The sequence below is a fragment of the Cryptomeria japonica genome, chromosome 4 (assembly GCF_030272615.1).
Source record: "Cryptomeria japonica chromosome 4, Sugi_1.0, whole genome shotgun sequence".
Lineage (NCBI taxonomy): Eukaryota > Viridiplantae > Streptophyta > Pinopsida > Cupressales > Cupressaceae > Cryptomeria > Cryptomeria japonica.
The window spans coordinates 215,298,868-215,326,391 of record NC_081408.1 but is presented as its reverse complement, the minus strand read 5'-3'; positions in this window follow the sequence as shown (position 1 = coordinate 215,326,391).

The following is a 27,524-nucleotide window of genomic DNA, read 5'->3' as shown; positions in this document are numbered from 1 at the left end:
TTCCTTGAAGTATTCCAAATTACTTCCTATTAGAGTGGGGCATGGAAGTGGGAAAGATTAGATATCGAAGATCTTCCATATGTCTCCATTATGGGGTTAGTTATAAAATATCAACCAACTTATTCAAGAAAATCATATTGAAATTTGTTCACTTTTATTACTTGCCAATTTTGAAAGGTCTAAAATTATCTATGAATTTAGTTTATACCCTAAAGTGGCCCCAACTCCTATTCCTATAACCAAAGACTCTAAAAAAATAAAAATATGATAGAAATATCAATTAAAATCTATTTAAGAACCTCTCAAAATAAATTATTCAATAGAAAACATTGAAGCACCCATTTTCCTCTTGATTGAAACCACTCAACCTAATTACATGTATACATTTAAGGTATACATACCAAAATAAAATAGATTTCACAACATATAAATACAAGTTCCACATTATTAAAGATAAATTTCACATCACAAAGATAAATTACAATCATAAGAGGATCTTAGCCTCTTCATATAGACTAAGGTTAGGCTCAACTGGTTATTCACAATAGTGGTCTCCAAATAATCTTTGAAATTTCTATTGGCCATGGAGTTACTTGCACATTCAATGGCACCCATTAATATGGTCATCATAAAACTGAAGCAACTTGAATTGTGATCAACATAACATGCAAACATTTGACATTCAAGTAATAATTCTATTTCAGTTTACTCATTGTAATGCACATTGTAACTGTTACTACTTATCAAATTGCCATTAGTTTTGTATTCAAAGTCATACTATATATTCTAGTCAGTTAGCACTACCGAATCATACAGTCGGTATACTCATAGAGAAGTCGGTTAAAGAGGAAAGTAGTCACAGTACGCAGTATACATCGAGCTGTCTACTGAGTATCTTTTTGAGACTATCGAGCAACAAAGATGACACACCGAGTTGATATTCACTGAGTGAAACATGTTACCAGATACATTGAACCTAGACATGCATATGAAAACATGTTACAAGATCGAGGCACATCTAACCATTATTACATTGGAAATTGCACCAGAAGATTGTGTATGATTACAAGGACAATCTAACCAATGAAATATTTCGTTTAGTTATTCATTCGAGGAATCTTGTTTGTAAGATCAAAGCAATGAATTGGATCACCGTTTTAAGAGATCTATTTATACATCATGAGTTAAGTGCATGTATACATGAAGGAAGACTGTTATAGAGACACAGAGGTCACTGAGAAGGTTTTCAGAGAACAGTCGAAGAACAGAGTAAACATAAGGGTTTATCAAGTTACTATATGGGTTACCGAGGTATGCTATAAGCAAGGTAATCTTATTCTGAGCACATAGAATCTACTATAACATTTCAGATGTAAAGTTGCAGATATTTGTAATGATTTTATTGTAATATTGTGAAGATTGAAAGAGAAACCTTTAACAGGGTAAAAGACTCTAATCAAGTCTATAAATTGTAAAGCCTCTAACCAGGTGTAGCATTTAGAATAAATGTTGTAAAAATCCTTTAGCAAGGTAGATCTAACAGATCTTGTTACTCCTAACAGGGTAAGCTATCAGAAATAGCTAAATGTAGCTCTAACCGAGCATTCTTTATTATTGCAGTAGTGAAGTTGTGGGTGCCATCTCCACCACAGTTTTTCTCTCTAACCAAGAGTTTCTGCGTAACCAAAATATATGTGTTATGGAGTGAATTATCTATGATTGTCATCTATTTGTTTTAACTTTATTTTATGTTACTGCACTATTCTGTTTATGCATAACCGTAAGGTTATTATTGAAGAAAAGTTTTGGAGTACTGATTCACCCCTCCCCTCTCAGTACATTAGCTTTCCATATTGGGCCTAATAATTGGTATCAGAGCTCAAATCTTGGAAAAGGGTTTAACTACCTAAAGAGAAAGATCTTATCAATGGAAGGCTATAAACAATCTCGGAGGATTGTGTATCTACAAGAAGAGCTAGATCATGCAAATCAAGTGATTGCAGACATGCAAAGGCAAATGCAAAAATCTCTGAAAGTAAGAAGAAGATTATCTGATGACTTTCAGGATTCTCAAGAGTTAGTGGAACAAATTGAGACATCATATGAGAATAGTATATCTAAAGAAACTGAAGAAATGATTGGAGTATTGAAAGAAAAGAACAAAGCATTGGCTGATCAACTAAAAGCAATGAAAAGAGAACACGCACATTTCAGTACACAGATGACTGAAAATCTAGATGCATTAAGGACATCAGAGGATAAAGCAAGAGATCTACAAAGAGAGAAACAACAACTTGAAGTCTTAGTATCTGATAAGAATGATGAAATCATAAGGTTAACTGGGATTCAAAAAAATATGATAGATCAACTAGGGTATGCACATCATGAAGCAATTCTAAAGAATGATTAAAATCAAGGATTGAAATCTGAAGTATCAAGGTTGACCAATGAACTTGAAACAGAGAAGAAATCCAAAGAAACATTGAAGAAAATTTGTGAAGCATCAAAGATGTTGGATGAGAAACTGAATACAAGAAGACCCAACAAAGATGCAGGACTCGGTTACAAAGGAAAAGAATCTACCGAGAAAGGAATTCATACTACTGAGAGAGGAGAATCATCAAAGTAGGCTGGAAACAGGAATAACATCAAAAGAAAGAAGCCTATTTGCTACTACTGTGGAAATCAAGGTCATAATGCCAACATATGCCAAATCAGAAAAGGTAAGCAACCAAATATCACTAAGTCAAATGGTTATTGTTACAATTGCAATAAATATGGTCATACATCTAATCAATGTAGGACAAAGTCTGTTAACAACTATCAGAAGGCAAAATTCAAAGGGTTTTGTAAAAACTACAATAGATATTGACATAGTATCGAGAAGTGCTAGCTTAAGCAAAAGAACTACATGTGGTCTGCACACTGAGCAAACACTAGAGGTTACTGAACTCACACAGATCCTTACCGACAATATGCAGCAGTACCATGGGATTACAATACAAGGATATGGTGTGAATGTTTTGGAAGATATGGACATATAAGTGTCAACTGTTTTATAAGGTTTGGAATGAACAACCGAAGATCATGGAGATATCCTGGTATGGCATGTTTTCATTGTCACAAAGTTGGACATTTAGCTGGAGATTGCAGAGATCAACCTAGAAGAGACACTAAAGAGATAAAAGAAAAATTCAAGATGATTTGGAAAAAGAAGGAAATCATGTCAGATGAAGAAAGCACCTTACCTACCGAGTTAGGTGCACTTATTCCAAATTAATCAGAAAAGGTATGGAGGGACTGCATTCTCTGAAATTTAAAATCATAATAGTTCCTATTCTATTATGTACTAAATTCAAATCCGCATAGTCAAGATGCATTAGTAAGTTTGAAATTCTATCAAAAGTACTTTACAGGAAACCTGTTAAGTCGGTGAATATAGGAAGCCTATCAAGTCGGTAAATGAAGGAAATCTGGTTACTCAGTTAAAACGAAAAAAAGGGAGTAAATCGGTTAAAGATAAACCGAGTGCATTTAATGTTTTTGACCTAACCGGTATTTTGTGTACTTAAAGGTATTTTCGCGGTCATTTACATTCACCAAGTTTTCAAAAGAGTAGAGCAGAGCGAATCAAGGCGATCAAACCTCATTCAAAGAGAATCCAAGGTATTTACATCAATTCTCATCACTATTAAGCTAGTTTACCGATCTTGTCAAATTGCTATTATCTACCGAGTGTGAAGCGTCTGTCGTTTGTAAACCGTCAAACCCTAAGGATAGTTTGCTAGTTTTATCTAAAATCTTCAATGGCGCCCAAGATCCAAGATCCCGTAGTTGTCAAGAATGTGGAGAAGCCCTCACTGAAATACACTTTGACTCCTAAAGTCACCCCTGAACCGGATGACAAAATTGCCTTTTCACTCATCCTGGATCGAGTCTTGTTAGTCGAAGATGTTAGATTCTTCACCAAATGCCGTGTTATGTACCGATGGAAAAATGGATAGCAAGTACGAGCATATCAAAATCAAAGGATTAACTGAAGCCCTAGCCTATCCCCGTGTGTTCAAACCCTAGTGGGTTAAGTTTGTTTTAAGTAGAGTTCATGATGATTTTATGTGGCTAGAAGAGCAACCATTCAAAATCACCAAGGAAATCATTCATGTGATCACCAGGTATCCTATCTATGATCATGCATGAGCACAGAAGATGATATCATAGAAGGAGTTAATCAATTTAACTGGAGTAGAATCTGATTACCGAGGACTAAAACTGAATAATGTCACTGATGCAGAACTTAAATTTGCAATTAGAGTAATTGGTTACTATTTCTTCCAATCAGCAAGGGAAAACAATGTACCCTATGCAACAATTGACTTAGCCTATAAAATAGTGAAAAAGGGAATGAAAGTAGATTTATGTGAAGTGTTATTGAAAAACTTGTTTGAGAACCTGAACACAATAAGGAAGCTGAAGAAGAACAACTCAACAAATACATTGAAGTTTGGTTCACTTCTTGTATGCATGTTTTTCTACTTTGAGAAGTTCTTTCCCTCAGTCGGTAAAGTAGTTTGGGAGCTACACCGACCAATCACCCATCAAATTAATGATTTTATCAAGAAGTTGGGAGATAATTTTAATGATATCATGGATGACTACTTCAACAAATTTCAAGAGAAGATGCACAACAGGTACCAGATTCCACCATAGCTGGTAGAGAAATATAAGGATGATATATGTTTTGAGGTAGACACCAATTACTGTTATGTGAATGTTGTAGAACCAAGGACTCAATCTTTACCACCAATGGGTTACGAGATTGACTTTGATATCACACAACAACAAATTGATGCATATCTTTCATTGCCAAGGCATGCCACCGAGCTAAGGTATGGAACTTATGAAGAAGTTAAGGAAAAGGTGAAAATGAGCATTGTAGTACCTAAAGCTACAAGAAAGGCTACAAAGACGATAAAGGTTTTATCTGAGAAATTCAAAGAAGAATCTTCCTCTACACCTATCAAAGGCACTCTTGCCATTACTGAAGAGGAATCTGAAGCTCAAGAGGCAACAATAACATTGAGTACCGAGTTGCCTAAGGGTAAAGTTTTGAAAAGAAAGAAACTGGACACTACAAAGGCCCTACCAACTCCACCAACAAATAGACCTAACACTAGAGCATCAACTGCATCACCGAGTAAGAAACAAAAGAGTGTTACTATTCCCAAGGTAACCAAGACCTACAAGAAATCTACTCGGAGACTCATTTTGGCAAAAGAGTCTAGTGATACAGAATCCGATGATGCAAACAAATTTCAGATTGTAAAAAGCAAGAAGGTAAATATTCATAGTGTTGAAAACTTTTGTGCCAATCTTAAAGAATATGGTGGATTTGTAGGATTTAGATATGTCAAGTATGAGACTAGGAATAATGATGAGAAGCGACAAATTGAAGAAGCTATCATTTGCACACTTCTAAAGTTTCGGTTAGCTCCATTAGAACTAGTAAAGTCACTTCCGAGTGAATTGAACTTACATATTGATAACAGGTGGAAATATGCAATGGACTCAGAGAAACAAATTAGAGAAAGAAGTCTAGTCCATCTATTTCCTAATATGTTTGTAGTAGAAATTAAAGAGCATCTAACAACCTACAATTCTAAATTTCTTGTCAAACAAAGAGCCTTAAAATTGATGAATGGGCTATATATTGATGTAGAAAATGAGACAAAATCTAAGTGGCAGGAAATCTTCAAACTAAAAGATGTCAGTGAACAATCTCAAGTTGAAATTGTTGATGTCATCGAGCAAGATCCTGATGTCACCAAGCAAGGTCCTGACGCTACCGAGCAAGACCCGGCTGACACTATTCAAATTGATGAAGATGTCATGGATGTAGAAGAACAGGAGCAGGAGATGATCGAAGGCACTACATATGCAAAACTTGTATCTAGTGAATCTGTGATAGTACAAGTTCAACCTTATCCACCGGTCAAGCGACCTGTCTCTACTGAAGCACCTAAAGATACAACACAAGGCACCGAAGGTCACCAATCTGAAGCAGTGGAAGGTACAACTCAAGAAAAGACCTCTCAAGCACTGAAAATGTTACAACTGAGACCCCCAGTACTGAGACACCCAAGGACACCACAACGACTCAACAACTCATGGCTCAATAGTTAGAACTCAGAAATGAAGAGCATAAGATCAAGATGGATGTAATGACACTCCAGACATTATTTCTTCCAAATCTCTCATCAGTTCAAGAATAGATTAACAGAGCTACATGCCTATCTACTACACAAGAGGGAAGCACTCTTGATGGCTTAATATCACTATTGGCTGATATTCAAGCACAAAATTCTTTAATAGAAAATGTAAAGGATGCACTCTCAGTCGCTCTCACTGATGCCTGAAAGAAGTATAAATCTATTTTTGATGTTTGTCAAAAAAGGGGAGTAATACTACATAAAGGGAGTAATATACTAGATTTAGGGAGTGATACTATTTTTGTAATACAGTTTTGATACAGTTTTGAGTATTGTATACAGGGGAGTATACTGAGCAGAGTATGCAGAGTATGCAGAGCAAGTAGAGCACACAAGCATAGAACCGAGCATGCAAAATCAAAGTTATGTATAGAATAATGATAAGGGGAGTATATCTGAATATACTATTTCATTGACTATTGTATATATTGTCAAGTATAGTCATTTTGCAAAATATATAGATTTTTGAGTTATGATTTTGAAAGTAGTTTTTGTCAAACATTTCAACTAATGTCAAAAGGGGAGATTGTTACTACTTATCAAATTTCCATTAGTTTTGTATTCAAAGTCATACCATATATTCTAGTCGGTTAGCACTACCGAATCATGCAGTCGGTATACACATAGAGAAGTCGGTATGCACAGTCTAGTTGGTTAAAGAGGAAAGCAGTCATAGAATGCAGTATACACCGAGCTGTCTATCGAGTATCTTTTTGAGACTACTGAGCAGCAAAGATGACACACGAAGTTGATATTCACCAAGTGAAACGTGTTACCAGATACATTGAACCTGGACATGCATATGAAAACATGTTACAAGATTGAGGCACATCTAACCGTTATTACATTGGAAATTGCACCAGAAGATTGTGTATGATTACAAGGACAATCTAACCAATGAAATATTTTGTTTAGTTATTCATTCGAGGAATCTTGTTTGTAAGATCGAAGCAATAAATTGGATCACCGTTTTAAGAGATCTATTTATACAACATGAGTTAAGTGCATGTATACATGAAGGAAGACTGTTACAGAGACACAGAGGTCACCGAGAAGGTTTTCAGAGAACAGTTGAAGAACAAAGTAAACATAAGGGTTTACCGAGTTACTATATGGGTTACCGAGGTATGCTATAAGCAAGGTAATCTTATTCTGAGCACATAGAATCTACTATAACATTTCAGATGTAAAGTTGCAGATATTTGTAATGATTTTATTGTAATATTGTGAAGATTGAAAGAGAAACCTTTAACAGGGTAAAAGACTCTAATCAAGTCTATAAATTGTAAAGCCTCTAACCAGGTGCAACATTCAGAATAAATGTTGTAAAAATCCTTTAGCAAGGTAGATCTAATAGATCTTGTTACTCCTAACAGGGTAAGCTATCAGAAATAGCTAAATGTAACTCTAACCGAGAATTCTTTATTATTGCAGTAGTGAAGTTGTGGGTGCCATCCCCACCGCAATTTTTCTCTCTAACCAAGAGTTCCTGCATAACCAAAATATATGTGTTATGGAGTGAATTATGTATGATTGTTATCTATTTGTTTTAACTTTATTTTATGTTACTGCACTATTTTGTTTATGCATAACAGTAAGGTTATTATTGAAGAAAAGTTTTGGAGTACTGATTCACCACTCCCCTCTCAGTACATTAGCTTTCCATATTGGGCTTAACAGTAACCTTTATTCCATTTACATGTCTTATGTTTATCACCCTAATCTATTTAGTATAGGTATTACTATTCCTAACAACATGACCAAGTAATTTAATCTTCTCTAATCTACTAGCATACTATTAACACAATTCAACACATAGACTTATGACCTAAGAGTTGAATGTTGAATACACATTTTTTTATTATAGTATCATCAAAAGATGAAACCTTTTTTGATTTTGATTTGAATAACATATAAGTGATACAATTTAAGATACATATTCATAATATAATAATTAAATAAAAAAGCATATCTAACTCCTAGTAATATTATTATCATCAAACACGACTAAACCAAATTATTCAACCCAAACATCCATTTGATTAAATCAACTAGAAACAATGCAAACCATCAATGAAGAAAAGAGTAACAATAAATGTATAGAAGGTTAGGCCTTACAATATTTTTTTGAATGAGTAATTTTTGAGGTAGAAATTACAAAAAATTTCCTAATATTTACCACATGATCTCAATGATACAAAATTTTCAGGATCTTAAAGAATTATTGCTTCTAAACAACAAAATTTACGATGTGAATTCCTTAAACATAATTTATTGGTTGAAGAACACACATATTTATTTGTTAACCTTTTTGATGGGGAAGTAAAATAAAGGTCTTTTATTTCAACCATTTAAATATAGTGGCTTGTAAGACTAAACAAAAGAGTATAATCAAGCAAAGAAAATTGTGGGAATTTTGATGGGATATCAACATCATAAACCATGCATTTTGGACTCAATTTGAAAGAAAAGTTCAATGCATGGTAATGACATAATAGTATATGCTTGAAATACTATTACCAAGCCTTGCAAAATTTTATTCCAAAGTTACCCAAATATGTCTCGGTGGTTTGTGAAGAAAGGTACAACTCTTTACTTTTGCACCTTAAAAAATGAGAAACAAGATGCCAAACAATTTTTTATAATCATATTTTGCATCAGGAAGTAGATATTTTACTATTTTACTTGGAAGTCCTATTCCAACTCATTTTCTTATGTTCACAGTTGAAGATTTGTAATACCCCTTCCCTAATCAGACTCTATTTGACCTAGTTGACCATGGTTGACTTTTTAGTGGCTTACGTAGATGGGTGACACATTATGTTGTGATGTTTTTTATTTAGGTACTATGCTTTAGAGTGTGATTTAGTTGATGTGATTATGCATTATTGCTTATTGAGGAGTAGATGTGTTGGCATTTTGGATATTTTGATATGGTTTTGTCATTGATGTCAACACTTATCAACTCTGGCACTTGGAGAATTGGCAATGTTCACCGACAAGCAAGTGACTTATGCACAGTCATCGGTATCTTGTTCACCGACAGGATATATTGTTCACCGACACTTGGAATGACATGGAAAACACTTGTTTATGTCGAAGACATTGTTTGGACACTTTGTCTTGAAAGATTTGTTCATTGGTATATTCGTGTTTGCATATTTGATGTTACCGGCAAAAAGGTCCAGGATCAACATCGAGAGGCTTATCTATTCCAGATCAGCACGACACGCTATGGAGATGATTAATTAATGTTGTAAATGCATTAAGTCGACATGTTGAATTAGATATTGCATCGGATATTGTTTTACTTGTAAATTGTTTTATTGTAATATCTTTTGTAAAGCCGACCTAAACATTTTGGTCCTAGGCTTCGGTATATATGTAAGATCTTATTTGTAAGATTAATATGCGATTGGGAAAAGGATTGTAATAAGGTTTATGCGAGAATAAGCAGAGCTATACACATAGACATCATTTGAAGGTAGAAGGAAGGTTTTTATGAAGACATATCAAAACTGAACCGATACTGAATCCAGCATATGAAGATGCTATTTTAAGCAGTACATCATTATTGGATTTAACCATCCAATTGTAGTCAGTGTGACTCCTATTTGTGTTTGAGCAGTGAGCTCTAGGTGCTTGGCCTTTCTGCATGTGCAGACCCCCTATTGTATACACATACTATCTACAGTAGTATCATCTGATTGTGGGTAAGGTTTCCCACCATGGTTTTTCCCCTTACAGGTTTTCCATGTACAAATACTGGTGTTATGTGTTATGGATATTATTGTCTTTCTATTTCATGCATTAATCTTTACCAGTACTGCAATTAGCTGATAAACTGTCTACCGACATTAACTTTGGTTTACCGGTATTAAGCATTAAGTTTGGTTAATTTGTTTCTGGATTGAATTTATTAGACAACTGATTCACCCCCCCCTCTCAGTTGTCTCTGGGACCTAACAATTGGTATCAGAGCCTAGTCCTCTTTTTGTAGAAGTTTAATAGCTTGAGGAGATCCAATGTCTTCTAACTATTTCAGGAAGGACAATCCTAAACTTGATGGAACCAACTATGACATATGGAAGATCAGGATGGAGACACATCTGAATTTCATTGGAAAGGACATCTGGGGAGTTACAAAGAATGGCTATACTAATCCTACTCCCGGTCAGCCTAATCCACCAACCTTAGGAAAAGATGAAGAAAATGATTGCAAAGCAAGAGAAGCACTTTTGAGCGCACTATCAGATCAACAAATCATGGGATTATCAGATAGATCTATTACTAAAGCTATTTGGGACCATTTGGAAACATTGAATGAAGGATATTCCACAGTCAAAATTACAAAGCTTGAAAGCTTCTGAGTCAGGTATGAAAATCTGAAAATGGAAGAAGATGAAAGGAATTGTTTTGGGTATTAAATGGAAAGAGTAAATGAAATTGTTTTGGGTATTAAATGTTGTGGAGGAACCTTAAGCGAAGATGAAATTATTTTAAAAGTTTTAAGAGGATTGCTACCGACATACAAAATGAAATTTACTGCTATAAATGAGTTAAGAACAATGCCTAATACATCAGTAACTAGAGACACATTGATTGGAAAACTTTCAGCTTTTGAAATTGAGGAATTTGGTCCTATTGCTACTATAAAGACAAATTTAGCTTTTAAGGCATCAACATCATCTGCATCATCATTTGACAAGTCTGATTGGAAAGCCTTTTATGCAAGAAAATTTGAAGAAAGCAGGAGGGAAAATGAAGAACTTGAAGAACTTGAAGCACTATTTGCAAGGAAAATGCCTAAAGGTCTAGTTGGAAGTAAGTATGAAGGTAAAGCACCCTTTAAATGTTTTAAATGTAATAAGATTGGTCATATGGCTTCAAGATGCCCTGATAGACATGCAAGATTCAAAGAAGAAGCTAGAAGAACATACAAGCCTAACCCTGAATATCCGAGATACAAATTTAAGAAGAATAAAGACAAGTCTTGTTATCTTGTTGATGAAGGAGTCACTGATGATTCTGATGAGGATCCAACAAATAATGGATGGGTCTTTGTTGCTATAACAAAAGATCAACCGACACCTACTGTTCAACCGATAGAGCAGGCCCTAGTAGCTAAAATTGAAGTTAAGGATGAATGGATCATTGATTCAGGATGTTCACATCATATGACTAGTGATAAAAGTAAATTCTTGACTTTTTAGGAATATAATGGAGGTCTAGTAAGATCTGGAGATGATAAAGCTTGTTTGATTAAAGGAAAAGGTACTATATCTCTTGATGGTAAGCATAATACTGACAATGTTTACTATGTTGAAGGTTTAAAGCATAATCTTTTGAGTGTTGGTCAATTAGTTGAAAAAGGATTTCAATTACAATTCAAGAATGGGAAATGCAAAATTATGAACATAACTGGTATGGAAATTGCAACCGGTAATCAAACTAGAGGTAATATCTTTCATTTGAATAACAATGAAAAGACATGCTTGATTGCACATATTGATGAAAGTTAGCTATGGCATATGAGACTCTATCATGTAAATTTTGATTGCATTGTGAAAATCAATACAACAAAAGTAGTTAGAGATTTACCTAAGATTGTTAAACCTCACAATCCGGTATGTAAGGAATGTCAATTTGAAAAACAAGTTAGAGCATCTTGTAAAAGTATTCCAGGAAAATCCAATAATGCTCTTGACTTAATTCATACTGATTTATGTGGTCCAGCTAGAACTAAAAGCTTACAAGGTGATAGATATTTCATGCTAATCATTGATGACTATTCTAGGATGTGTTGGGTTACTTTTCTCAGAGAACAATCATAAGCGCTTGGGAAATTCAAGCTATTCAAGGTGATGGTCGAAAATGAAACCGGTAAGAAAATCAAATTTCTGAGATTAGATCAAGGAGGCAAATTTACATCCAATGAATTTAATACATTCTCTAAAGTAAATGGAATCAGAAGATAGTTATCAGCACCCCGGACACCCCAGCAGAATGGAGTTGTAGAAAGGAAAAATAGAACTATCTTGGATGCAGCTAGAAGTATGTTATCAGAAGAAAATCTACCACATGTATATTGGAGAGAGGCAGTAAGCACACCAATCTACACATTCAACAAAGTTCACATCAAAGGTGAAACTGGTAAGACCCCTCATGAACTATGGTTTGGTATTACTCCTACTCTTAAATATTTCAGAATATTTGGAAGTAAATGTTATATCAGAAGAGATGAGTATATTGTAAAATTTGATCCTAGAAGTGATGAAGGAATATTTCTTGGTTATTCATCTAAGAGAAAGGCATATAGATGTTTTAACAAGAGATTGCAGAAAATTGTTGAGAGTACAAATGTGAAAATTGATGAACAGTTTAGAGGAACTTCAAGGTATACAGACTCTAAACCGGCAACAAAGATACTAACAAATGAGCCTACATTAAACCCACCGGTACAAAATGAAGATTTAGTTACACAGGTATCATTTGAAAATTCCACTATAACTAAAGAACAACAACAAACAAAGACACCCTGGTATGTAAGATTGAACCACTCTGAAAATCAGATAATTGGGAACAAGTATCAAGGAGTTATGACAAGAGGAAGATTGACAAATGAAGAGGTATGTCTTATTTCTCAAATTGAACCAACATCAATTAATGAGGCATGTGAAGATAAACATTGGATTAAAGCTATGGAAGAAGAATTAGAACAAATTGAAAAGAATAACACATGGACATTAGTTCCCTGGTCTAAAGACAAAAATGCAATTGGAACAAAATGGGTATTCAGAAACAAACTTAATGAAGATGGTAAGGTAATTAGAAATAAAGAAAGACTAGTGTGTAAGGGATACTTGTAGAAAGAAGGAATTGACTACAATGAAACCTTTGCATCGGTAGCTAGAATTAAGGCAGTTAGATTATTCTTGGCTTTTGCAGCACACAAGAACTACAAAGTATATCAAATGGATATTAAATGTGCATTTCTGAATGGAGATCTTGAAGAAGAAGTTTACATTGAGCAACCTGATGGATTTTCTTTGATAGATAACAAAGATATGGTTTGCAGGTTAAGGAAAGCTTTGTATGGGTTGAAGCAAGCTCCAAGAGCTTGGTATGCTAGATTGGATAAATATATTTTGAAGATTGGTTTTTCTAAAGGTAATGCTGACAACAATTTATACTATAAAGTGACTAATGATGACATCTTGGTTATACAAGTTTTTGTTGATGATATAATCTTTGGAGGAGAAGATGGATTATGTAAAGACTTTTCTATTGAAATGCAACAAGAATTTGAAATGTCTATGATTGGAGAAATAAAATTCTTTTTAGGATTGCAGATTTCACAGACTGATAAAGGTATATTCTTGAGTCAATCTAAGTATTTGAAGGAGTTACTAAAGAAATTTGGGATGGAAAACTCTAAACCGATAAACACACCTATGGCTACAAATGACAAATTATCACTAAGAATCTACACTTGTTAATCTGAACAGGTACAAATCTATGATAGGAGGTCTACTGTATTTGACACAAACAAGACCTGATATTATGAATGCAGTATGTATTATTTCAATATTTCAGAGTAATCCTAAAGAAAATCATGAATCAATAGTAAAAAGGATTTTCTGGTACTTACAAGGCACTACAAATCTTGGCCTATGGTATCCTAGAGATAAAAAATTTGAATTATGTGCATACACAGATGCAAATTGGCAGGAGATGTAGATGACAAAAAAAGCACCATCGGCGGAGCATTTTTTCTTGGAAGCAGATTGATTTCTTGGATGAGTAAGAAACAAAGTTGCACATCTTTATCAACAACTGAATCAGAATATTTTGCAGTAGCAACTAACTATACACATGCATTATGGCTTAAGCAAATGTTGAAGGACATAAAGGTAAAATGCAAAGAACCTATAACTATCTATAGTGATAATACATCAGCAATTGATATATCTAAGAATCTGGTACTACATTCTAAAACTAAACATGTTTCTATCAAACTGAATTTTCTGAAAGAGAATGTTGAAGCAAAAGAAGTAAAACTAGTTTATGTGAATACTAAAGAGCAGATTGTAGATATTTTCACTAAGCCTTTGCCTAAGGAGACTTTTGAATATCTTAGAGATCAGCTTGGGGTCATACCCCCATCGGTAGAGACTTAGATAGTTGATGTTTGTCATCAACCGACAGAACTAACAGAGAAATCTTTTACTCCGACTTTGATGAGGAGAGCTACTTCTCAGGGGGAGTAGTTGGTATACTGAATAAGTTGGTATTTTGTATTTGAACTTGGTTTTTGTATTGATTTGGCATTTGATGTCAAAGGGGGAGAGATTGATATGGAAAAACATATGTTACTCCTAGAGGGAGAGATTGTTATTTTGGGAGAATTTTTGATTTCTAGTTATGATCTCTTTTGGGAGATTGTTGGTTTTTGGGTATTTGACATTTCTGTTTTGGCACTTTGATGGTTTTTCCATCTTGTGTTGCCATCAATGCCAAAGGGGGATATTGTTGGTATTTTGGATATGTTGATATGGTTTTGTCATTGATGTCAACACTTATCAACTCTGGCACTTGGAGAATTGGCAATGTTCACCGGCAAGCATGTGACTTATGCACAGTCATCGATATCTTGTTCACCGACATGATATATTGTTCACTGACACTTGGAATGACATGGAAAACACTTGGTTATGTCGAAGACATCATTTGGATACTTTGTCTTGGAATATTTGATCATTGGTATATTTGTGTTTGCATATTTGTTGTTACCGACAAATAGGTCCAAGCACCAACAAGCTTATCTATTTCGGATCAGCATGACACGCTATGGAGATGATTTATTTATGTTGTAAATGAATTAAGCTGACATGTTGAATTGAATATTGCATCGGTTATTGTTTTACTTGTAAATTGTTTTATTGTAATATCTTTTGTAAAGCCGACCTATACATTTTGGTCCTAGGCTTCGGTATATATGTAAGATCTTATTTGTAAGATCAATATGCGATTGGGAAAAGGATTATACTAAGGTATATGCGAGAATAAGTAGAGCTATACACACATACATCATTTGAAGGTAGAAGGAAGGTTTTTGTGAAGACATATCAGAACTGAACCGGTACTGAATCTAGCATATGAAGATGCTATTTTGAGTAGTACTCATTATTGGATTTAACCATCCAATTGTAGTCAGTGTGACTCCTATTTGTGTTTGAGCAGTGAGCTCTAGGCACTTGGCCTTTCTGCATGTGTAGACCCCCTATTGTATACACATACTATCTACAGTAGTATCATCTGATTGTGGGTAAGGTTTCCCACCATGGTTTTTCCCCTTACAGGGTTTCCACATACACATACTGGTGTTATGTGTTGTGGATATTATTGTCTTTTTGTTTCATACATTAATCTTTACCGATACTGCAATTAGCTGATAAACTGTCTATCGACATTAACTTTGGTTTACCGGTATAGATAGGAAATCGGAAATCATCAAAGCAATGTAAACAATAGCCTAGTTCAATCACAAAAACTCAATTGCAATGATAACAATCCTAAAAACACTCAATAAAGACATGAAAACAAGACATCAATTCAAACGCAAACCATTGCAAACTTGGATGTCTCCTTCATGTGGCTCCATTATCCTTCCTTCTCCTTCAAATAGCTTTGTTTGTGGGTCTCACCTACTAGTGCATAAGCATGATGTGAAAGCAAGTAGACAAGACGATAGCAAAAGAATACTCAAAGTGTGATTGATTCGACCAGGGATCAGGGATTCAAAAAAGTGATTAGTTGGGATTGAAGAAATTCATCCAATTTATAGACAAATTGGAGAAAACACAAAATTAGCATGAATTTGATTCGAATGGAAATTTCAAATCAAGAATGACAATTATGACAAAATTATGACAAATTTCTATGTCAAAATTGATTGATTGTCAATTATGACAAAATTATGACAAATTTCTATGTCAAAATTGATTGATTGTCAATTATGACAAAATTATGACAAATTTCTATGTCAAAATTGATTGATTGTCAATTATGACAAATTATGACAAATTGAAATGTCATTCCCATGAAATTAGGAGAAAAATAGGATAGAATTGAATTAGAAATTAGGAAAATTAGAAAATTGGAAAATAGGAATTAGGAAATTAGAAAATTAGGAAATTAGGAATTAAGTGAATTAATTAATAATTTTTCATTTATTAATTAATTCACATAGAGGGAATTTAGAAAATGAGGAAATTAAGAATTAAGTGAATTAATTAATAATTTTTCATTTATTAATTAATTCACAAAGAGGGATGAACTAGTTAGCCAATTAAATAAACATTTAATTGTGACAAGAAGACTTAGTATAAATAAATAAATTATTTAACCTAGAGGGAGAAATGACAACAAGATTAAATGAATAAATCATAAAATCCTAGAAGATGATTTAGAAACTGCAAGAATGACAATTAGGTCTTGATGAAAGATAATTAATGTTGATTTGATTTGATCATGATTTTGGCTTGATAAAAGACCAATGCTGATAAGTGATTTGATTGATAAATGCGCCAATTGACGAGGAACAATGACTAATTGATCCAAATTGACATGATTGAGAAAAATGACGATCGATGACAAATCGATCGAAAAATGACAAAATTGACAAGAAGACAAGGATCGATGACAAAATAGATTGCAAAACGACAAGATTGAAAATGACCACAATCGATGACAAATCGATCGCAAGACGACAAGATTGAAAATGACCACGATCGATGACAAATCGATCGCAAGACAACAAGATTGAAAATGACCACGATCGATGACAAATCGATTGCATGATGACAAGATTGATAAAAGGACAAAACCCTAATTAGGATTGACGATGTCCAAAATATGACAAATGAGCACGCACATTGATGCGACAAGATAAGATCGATCAAAACCATGACAAATATTGTTATTGACAAGACCAAATTTGAAAGTGAGACAAATGAAGAATGCAGAAGAATGACTCGATGCTCGCAAATGATAAAGACCAAGTGCGAATCATAGGAGAAATGTTAATGCAACGCAAAAACCCTAAAATAAGGCAATGCGTCAATGTTAAAGTACGACTCCGCAAGCGTTGACCATTTTTAGATGTCTACAACCGGCATTAAGCATTAAGTTTGGTTAAGTTGTTTTTGGATTGAATTTATTAGACAGCTGATTCACCCCCCCTATCAGTTCTCTCCGAGACCTAACAAGATGTTGATTATGCACTATTTCTTATGAATGATTAGATGTTAATTCTTCTTATGCATTGTATTTTATAGATGATGAAATGTAATTTTATTTGTGTTAGTGACCATGGACTAACACATTTACTTAATGCATGAGTTGCACTATGTATCTATCTTCTTGTATGGGATGCTAGGAGATGATTTTTCGTCACTCACTTTGGTGAGACACGGAAAGTCATGATTCTCCTTCACCGGTATGTTTACAATGCTTGTATATATATGTGTATGTGTGGTTCAGTGATGCAGGAATTGCAGGTACAAGGTACTAACTCCACCTGGCTCCAGAGGTTTGAGCATACCTAATTAACCCAATGGAAGTAGAGGAGATAGTCTTAAGGCGCTAAATATCATCCCTAGCCTTGCTCGATTGTGATCGTTGTCAGTCATTTGTCAACCCTATCGGTTCGCCAATTAGGCCACCTTTCCAATGTTGGTATGCAGGTCATGTCTTTATTTTATTTAGTTGAGTTTTGCGTGTTATGCATTTTGTGATTTTATTTAATTCTTCCAAGTGTTTCTTTATGTGAGATTAATTATTAATACCTTAGTGTTATTAATAATTAATGTATATCGTCATGCATTAATTAAATAAGGGATAAATTATAATAGGACCCTTATATATAAAAATAAATAAACCAATCTTACCAAGGAATCTAATTAAATTATTTGGTTAATGTATCATATAGTGGGTTTTATATCGTGTCATGTGTTTTTGTAAAAAGTTATTTAGACTTTAAAAAAAAAAAAAAAAAACTTGTTGAGTTTTGTGTGTAAGGAAATTTAAATTTTAATTAAAACTGAAATATATTGAATTTGGAGGAAAGTATTTCTATTTTTATTTTAGGAATAGTAATATTTTACAAAGAAAAGATTTTTGCCCTAGAAGGATATTTTAGGTAAAAATCTTTTATATTGAATTTTTTTTTTCTAGAATATGGAGTTCTGGAATTTTGGAAAATTCCATCTCTGCTGTTGATTTGGGGGTTTTTTGGCATTTTGAAAATTGGTTCTCTGCTGTGGAAGAAGTTCTTGCATTTGGAAGGATTGGGTGATCTTCTCTTGTCTTCTTCCAGGAAAGCATTTGAAGGTTGGATTCTAAATCCTTCGTTTTGTTTATTTTGGTCTTTTTGAGCATGTGTGACTAGAATTGTTTTCTTCTTTTCCTCTCTGTTTGGAAGAAATAATTGGTGGAGAAATCCTTTCTTTGGCTGGGTATTCTGGTTATCAATTTAATTTTAGTGAGCATATATGCGGTTCAATCTTTTCCTTTTTTGGTGAATTTGGGATGGGGGTTTCAAATTCTCCAATTTTGGGAGTAAAGAAAATGGTTTTTTTTTTTTTTTTTACTATGCCTAGTAAACTTTTTAATGTGACCGATGACACTGACACGACACGCCCTCCAGCTCCATGTGAATGCTTTTGACCTGGAGCTATGAACCAGTGAGGCCACAAACGGGGGACCTCATCCCCACACTTCACTTGTTCAAATCCGCGAGCACAATGACCCAGCGAAGGCACAAGGCCTTGCGAGCACAGTGGCTCAACAGGGATTTGAACCCTGGTGGCCGCTTCACCAATGAAGTGTTTTAACCACGACACTACATGTCCGAAGATAGAAAATGGTTTTGTTTACTATCCTTATACAACTATATTAGTTTTCGTTTGATTAAATTTTATTCTCTATTTTTTTTTTTTTGATAAAAGTGGAATATTCCACTAAATTTTTATTAATATATTTATTTTTTACATAGGATTCAAAGAGAATACTAGAGGAAAGAACATTGGGAAGAAAACCTTCGGTCACAGCTCATAAAATAAACCAATAGCATCTAACATATCACATATCAGTTTATACATCCTACCACATACAAAATGCGGTCACAACACATATGAGATTAGTTTTACAAAGAGGCCATATGGCAATTAGCAAATCCATTGGGTAATTATCAAAAAAAGTAGACTCCTCTGCTGCTCTCAATGGAAGAAGACAAAAGATTCCAAAGCCCTATACCAATCCCTGTGAGCCAAAACCTTATCTATATCTTTTGTTCTGTAATTCCTTTACTATACTGCAAAGCCAAGTGTCTTCATCATAACTTTCATTTAAGAATTCAAATACCATGAGCTAGTGCTTTCCAATGGAGGAGAAGAAGGAGGGGTATCAACATCAACAAGAACTACAGGAGGCACCATCTGGATAGGCAAAATTGAAGTTGGCAAAGACTGAATGACATGCATCGATTCTAAGAGAAATTGGATTCCTGAAAATAAATTGACAGCTACAGCCAAACAATCTGGTGATACATGATCTAATAGAGCTACCATAGAAAAAAAAGTATCATCATATAGGTTAGATATCAAGCCATTTCTTAAAATTGAAAGAAGTTTCCCATGCCAACCAGAAGATAATAACTAAGAACGAGATAGGAAACCACCATACTCAAAATTACCAAATTCAAAATGGTAATTAGATAATGCACTATCCAAATCATCAGTAGTGTAGAAATGGGAGTGGAAATATGCATCAAAAAGTGCCCTGACCATAGCAGAATCCAACAACACATCCATGCAGATAGTGAGAAAATGAGATGCAATATCAGCAAGAGAACAACCAGAGCTTTCCACCAGCCATCGCTTTCCCAAAACCTTACGAAAAGCCAGAGAAAAATCCAGTGAATAAACTTGAAACAAATGCCCAAGCTTTTCATCATCAAAAGCATAAGAGTCTTGGAAATCATAATGCTTGTGGGGCATCAAAATGTGATAGCCCACTGAATCCATTAAAAAGATAATGCAAAGCCAAGAGAGAGCACATGAATATAAAGAGATCAAATGCCATTATGAGAGAACAACACAACCATCAAATGACGCAACAATAAAAATTACCTCAAGCAAACTCACAACGTACGTGCTAAAATGCAACCACAAGCCACCACCTTCATAAAAAATGATGAAAATATCCACACGATACTTAAAACCACAAATGAAAAGCATGCCAAACAATAACCCAAGATATCCACACGAGCAAAAACCCCCATATGAAATGAAAAACTCAAGAAAACTACCACCGCTTGAGAAGAAAATAAATGAAACAGTAAAACTGAAAGCAAGTCATCCAGAAAGAGTACAACCATCATGCAATTGACACATGAAATTCGAGCAAACATCATGAATTAAACAAGCAAAAAACCATATGACAATAATTCTAATCATGGGGCAGGTTTGAGGTGTGCATAATATGATTATAGGATGCCCCCGCACACCACAAATCCCAACTAATTTGCAATAAAGGCAAACCTGTACCCAGACTGAGAATACACAGTAATGCAGTCATAATGAAGAAATGAAGACCCATCAACACCACAATGCTGCATGCCTAAATATAATCATCATGCAAGAAACAAGGACAATCTTCTGCAAATGAGTTAGAAACAAACAAAGACAATGTGAAAACAAAGTGAATAGCATGATTAAAAGATGCTCCCACACACCACAAGTTCCAACCAAATGCAAGAAAGGAAAAAACCCATACCCAAACTGAGATTACACACAGTAATGCATACATAATGAAGTAATGAGGACCAAAAAGACCAACACCACCACATTGAGCTACATGCATGAATATAATCACCAGGCAAGGCACAAGGCTGTGCTTCTGAAAATGAGCTAGAAACATTTAAACCGGATGAGTCCAGGTAGAGAACTAGAGGCCACCTCAACCAAACATTGGATATCCTCATCCAATGCTTTATTGGCCAAGAAGTCTGCCACCTTATTAGCTTCCCTATAACAATGTACCATAGTGAAGGAATTGAACAAATCAAGCTGAGCAAGTATCCTGTCCAACCAATACTTTAGATGCCAAGAGTGGGATGAGCAATTAGTGACCATGTAAAAAACAACCTGAGAGTCACCCTCAATGACAACATCCAAAAAATGTAACGAAAGAAGCAGATCAAGACCCGTGGATAGAGCATGAAGTTTAGCCACGTTGTTAGTTCCATAAGCAATACATTGGCATTGAGCTTTTATGATACCGACCTTGTCATCAAAGACCACAATAAAAATAGCAGATTTGCCAAGATTACCATGGGATGCTCCATCAAAGTTAAATTTGAACTTTGAAGCCAGAGGAGGCAACCAGACCACCTCTGCTCTATTAACTAAAGGTCGCGGTTTATAAATTGCCCCACTCAAAGGGAGTGATTGTAAGGCTACCTAATGTTTAGTCACCCAATTATCCCATGGTGTGAAAGTATTGTGCATACTAGAACCCTTGTAAATGAAGGCTAGGGCAGTTTTTGAAATCAACTTCTCTATACAAAAAAGCACATCTTGCAAAGGGGAAGGATGTTTCTTAAAAATCCTATTATTCCTTTCAAGCCAAATTTTCCAAATTAGAACAGAAGGAGCAATTATCCAAAGACAAGCATAAAATGAAGATGGATATAACAGGGGCCAACTCAAGAAGTTTGATCTAAGGTCCCTACTAAGAGCAAACTTCCAATTTAACTTATTAAAAATCCAATACCAACAATGATGAATAAAGGGACAATGAAGGAAGAGATGATCAACTGATTCAAGGGACCCACTGCACATGACACAAGGAAAAACCACAGTAATACCCAACCTATCTAATCTCATGCCAGTAAGAATTCTATCTTGAACAACCAACCAAGCAAATGCCCCTGCTTTGGGCAAACAGGCAGCATGCCAAAATAGCTTACATGGCAAATCATCTCTTTTAACGTTTAAAGATAAATAATTGTATCCTTCTTTGACCGAATATTCCCTTGATTTTGAATAGGTCCAAATGAGTTCATCATCCTTCATAGAGAAGAGTAATGGGCATTTCTTAAGCTCATCCACAAATGCGGACTTTACATCTTGATCCAACGGAAGCGACTCAATTGATTTCCATCTTGCCATAGGTAGGGAGCCCGAGGAATCTACAAAAAATAATCAGCCACAAAAATACCCCAGGAAGTTTTAAGGATGGACATAATGGGTGACCAATCCCTAATACTAGAAAGTGAAGGGAAGCCATTCCATACTTCATCCCAAAACCTAGCCTAATGACCATTATAGATAAGCCAGGACAATCCTAGAAAAATGACAGATCTGCACTCAACCATGAAATTCCAGATCGCAGACCCTTTGAGAAGCAAAGAAGCAGTAAAGATAGCCTCCCTAGAGCAATTATTCAGGTACTTTGCAGACAAAATATATGCCCATTTGGATGTGGCTGCTTATAAAGTTTCTGAATTAACTTAGCACCAAGAGCCAAATTCTGCTTACCTAGATCCTTAACCCCTGCACCTCCTTTGTCCCTAGGAGCACATACCCTATACCAAGCCAACAAGGGGATCCTATTTTTCTTATTCACATTATCATTCCATAAAAAAGATCTTACAATTGATCATAGGGAAACCTTAGACTTTTTAGGAGCCTTTAAAATAGATAACAGATAGATAGGAACCACATTTAAAACAACTCTAATAAGCATAATTTTACCAGAAAAAGTTAACCACTTATGAGACCAAGAAAGAATCCTGGAGGAAATAACCCCTGAAACCTGTTCCCAAAAATTATGCTTCTCTGAGCTAGTAAAAAATGGCAACCCTAAATACTTGCAAGGAAAGTGACCCACAGAGAAGCCCCAAAAGCGAGACAATTTGGACTGCACCAGAGGGGAAACATTAAGGAATTTTTTTTTTGATTTAGTCTGATTAACCTTTTGTCCAGAGAACAAAGAATAATTTGAAATGATCCTGCTAATGACTTGCACTTCCCCCATGGTAGCTTTTCCAAACAACAATGTGTCATCCGCAAATAAGCAATGAGTATGACTCATAGCCATATGAGGGATAAAAATCCCCTTCCACAAGCCACACTCCCTGGCACATGAGATAGCTCTACTAAAAGATTCAGCTAGAATAATAAACAAGAAGGGTGACAATAGATCCCCTTGCCTAAGTCCTCTAGACGAGGCAAAAAAACCACAGGGAGAACCATTCAAGATTACTGAGAACCTAGCCATACTAATACAAGCCTGAACCCATTAGACCCATTTAATTCCAAACCCAAATTTCTTAAGCACACACAATAGTGCCTACCAACTTACCCTGTCATATGCCTTCATCATATCCAACTTGAGAATCATGGCCGGAATAGACAACTGAGAGATAGAATGTAGAATCTCATAGGCCACAATGGCCCCTTCTGCCATTTCCCTACCATGGACAAAAACCCCCTGTTCACCCAAGATAATTCTAGGAATGAGCTTAGCAAGCCTTAAGGAAATAGCCTTAGTAATAATTTTGTATAAGGTGTTGCATAAAGAAATTGGGCAAAAATCCATAAAAGACTTAGGATTCTCACATTACGATATGAGAGCAATTAAATTTGAGTTAAGCTCTCTTAGCATAGTCCTATTGCACCTAGCTTCTTCTAAAACCAAACGAAGATCCTCCCAAAGAAAAGACCAACATTTTTGAAAGAACAAAGTAGTAAAACCATCAAAACCAGGAGCCTTATTAGGCGACATTGAGAAGACAACATCTTTTACTTCTTGGATGGAAAAAGTAGCCATGAGAATTACATTATCCTCATCAATTATAAGCTTAGGAATGAAAGAAGCAAAATTATCGTTAAAAATAGATGGCTCTTCTGAAAGCAAAGACTTGGAAAACTGTACACCCTCAATAAAAATCTCTGATTCTTCAGTGAAAACAACTCCATCAGGGTTTTGAATACAAGAGATCCTACAACGTTGGCGTTTCATCTTGGCTAAAGTGTGGAAGAATTTGGTATTTTGATCACCATCACTCAACCATAAATCTCTGGATTTTTGATGCCAATAGATTTCTTCTCTCGAAAGGATCTCTTCTAGTTGAGAATTCAAAGATTTATGTCTCTGAAAAGTAGTAGAATCCATGCCACAATTCACAACCTTGGCATTAAGAGCTTCAAGTTCTTCTCGAATCTTAATCTTCTCAGAAAAAATATTCTTGAAATGCAGAACATTCCATTTCTTGATTTCTTGTTTAAGATAAGAGAGTTTTTTAACAAACCGGAACATCCTAGTACCTTGAACATAAGGAGCCGCAAACCACTAGGATTGTAAGAGCAAAGAAAAGGAAGGATCATGAAACCACATTGGTTCAAACTTAAAAGAAGAATGACTAGGGGCTCTATCATCAAAGATTGATAACACAACCAGAAAATGATCTGAGCCAGCATAAGGCAAGACCGAGGCCACCACATCCACATTAGAGGAAATCCAATTGTCAGAAACTAGAAAATGGTCAAGTCTCTCAGCAATCTGCGAGAAATCTTTCCTCCTATTTGTCCAAGTAAATGACCCATTCAAAGTTTTACAATCCACCAGATCATTATTTAAAATGAAAGCAGAGAAATCCTCCAAGATACGCTTATTGGGCAGAATCCCCCCACACTTCTCATCATCTGAGGAGATGGCATTAAAGTCTCCTCCAAAAACCACAAACTATCCATGAAGGGGGGAAAGGGTGAGGGATAAGGAATCCCAAAGAGCTTTCTTACCCCCAATTGACATTGGTCCATAAACATTGAACAACCAAAGTTTAACATTCGAAACATGACTTCTAACCAAGGCCAACATCCAGAAGGGAGCATAAGCAACCAATTTTAAATCAATAGACATATCCTTCCAAAGGAAGGCCAAATCCCTAGATGCCCCCATTGAGGGGGATACACAAAAGTTCCAAGGCTTCCATTTGAAAAACAACAAATAAGCACCTTGGCAACTTAACTTAGTTTCTTGCAAAAGTAACACATCACACTTCATTAAATCCAACTGTGATTTAATGAGGCATCGTTTGTTAGGGGCATTTAAGCCCCTAACATTCTAAGACACAAAATTCTTTGCACTCGAGGGGAGGCATCCTATCCCCTCTTCTCAATTGTTAGTTCAACATTCTCCAACTTAGACTTCAAGCAACGCTTGGAAGCCACAGACCGAGTGAAATGTGGACTAAATTTAGTTTTTTTCTTACCAGACCCTGATTTTGGGCTCAAGAGTGTAGACTGAATGCCAACATCAATTTTTAACTGTGTGTAAAAGGTCTTCGACTTCCTACCCCTCTTCGCAGGAGAAGGAGATGGTAAAGAAGGGGATAAAGGAAACTAGACCAGGGGTTTATTAACCATAGGATCAAAGCCCACCTTCCCACACCCATCCCCAATTAGACCCAAAGCAACATCAACATCTTGAAATTTATTAGATAGAATATCAAAAGGATTACTAGTTGGGGGGATAAATAGAGAAGAGTTTAAATTAACTAATTCCTGATCAATTGCTTCAACTGCTTTGTCTGTAGCATCTGAGTTCAAAATAATGTTATGATAAAAAACCACTTTCTGAACTTTAGAAATTAAATCATCATCAGGAAGGAAAGATTCCATACAATTAGCCACTAGACCAACATCTATCTGAGAATTGATGAGTAGGCCATCCTTCATAGAAGAAGGGAAACCTAGCATTCTCACACCTTCCCCATCCTTCTATATAACTGAAGGATTATCACCATCAACATACAATCTTTGCAGAGGAGGGGATTTAGGCCGACTGACCCCATCAACCTTAGAAGTGTAAGGAACAAATTTTGAAGCATTTTTCCCAGGCCGAGTGACCTTATCTAAAAAAGATAAACCCCTAAGAGAAACAAAAAGACCAACATCCATGATTACAGAGGCCTTAGAAAACCACTCAAAATCATAGACAATACTCTGATGCTAGATACCATCAATTGATTTCAAATTACAGTTAGAAGGAATCACAACAAATGAAACAATCAAAACATAGATTTTTACCATAAAAACCCCATCCTTGAAAACTGAATGTGAATGGATGAATTTCTCAAATGAATCCCCTATTTTTTGTAAAATATCAAAATCCGAAAATTCATAGGGAAGGCCAGGTAACAAAAACCAAGTGGGTGTGTATTTAACAATATCTTGTGATACAGAAAAAAGAGGCTTCCAATCTTCTACAAAGATTAAATTATGTCCTACCCACAAATATGATTTTTCCAAAGCCTTTTGTTTAGCCTCCACAAAATCAAAGATAATAAAGAAACTATTTGCGGAGAGAACCTGAAAGTAAAGCATGCCATACCAGAGAGAATGAATTTCATGATGGAGCTTAGAAAGAAAAACATTATCTCTCCAAACCTAAATAAGAACTACCAAGGAATGCAAGTCCCACACTTTTTTTCAAACGGGGCGTCAGCTGTAGAGATACATGGCATTGGCAACCAAACCTTCTTCGGTGAGGAACCTTTATCTAAAGGTTTAATCCCTGTAACAGGGGCTAAAACAAATTTTGGCTGAGCCACATGAGCAGGGTTTCTCCGAGGGCTATGTTGAAGTTTTACCTGAGGGTTTTTTCCAGACCCCCTAATCCCACGTGACTTAGCATGTACAGGAATATTCTACCGCAGCCCAAAGAAACCCATGGCTGTGGGTGCCGTGGGCACTCCACAACATGGGGGCCCATAAGGGAACCCACGACTATGGGTGCCGTGGAAACTCCATAGTGTGGGGGCCCATATGGTTACCTGCGGTTGTGGGTGCCGCGACACACCCATAGCATGGGCCCCATGAACCACACCTTCCTTTCATTATGTGGGCCGACAAATAAAATAATTATTAATTTAAGTTTTTTTATTAATATATATATATATATATATGTTTATGTTTGGAATATGGAGATAGTTAATTTTGCTTTATGAATATCAGTTAATTCTTCTTTTTAAACTATCAGATTTATAAATATATATGTATAAATTAAATGTGAAATTTGGAATTGAGAAAGTATGAGTGAAATTTTAATATTGATTTGATATTATTGTAATAACGTTGGAAAATAAAAGTTCTTATTAGTAATCATAGATTAATTTAGTCAATATAG